This window comes from Cucurbita maxima, unplaced genomic scaffold (assembly GCF_002738345.1).
Source record: "Cucurbita maxima cultivar Rimu unplaced genomic scaffold, Cmax_1.0 Cma_Scf00975, whole genome shotgun sequence".
NCBI classification, from domain to species: Eukaryota; Viridiplantae; Streptophyta; class Magnoliopsida; order Cucurbitales; family Cucurbitaceae; genus Cucurbita; species Cucurbita maxima.
The window spans coordinates 1-242 of NW_019272991.1; positions in this window are offsets into that span (position 1 = coordinate 1).

A 242-nucleotide genomic window follows, 5' to 3' on the forward strand; every position below is an offset into this window, starting at 1 on the left:
GTCACCTGCGTGACAGGCAGGAATACTCACCACTATACTACAACGACTCATAAAAAATAAATTATTTCTTAACGCTCCAGATTTTACAAATCGTCTTTAGAAAAAGCGACCCATTGTCAACGCTCTAGATTTTATCAATCGAAGATTCGGAACAAGTAATCCAAATTCAAATCCGGTGAAAATTGTCAAAAGAAAATTAAACTTATTATTGTCGGGGTTCAAACTCATGTCTATCGAGTGAC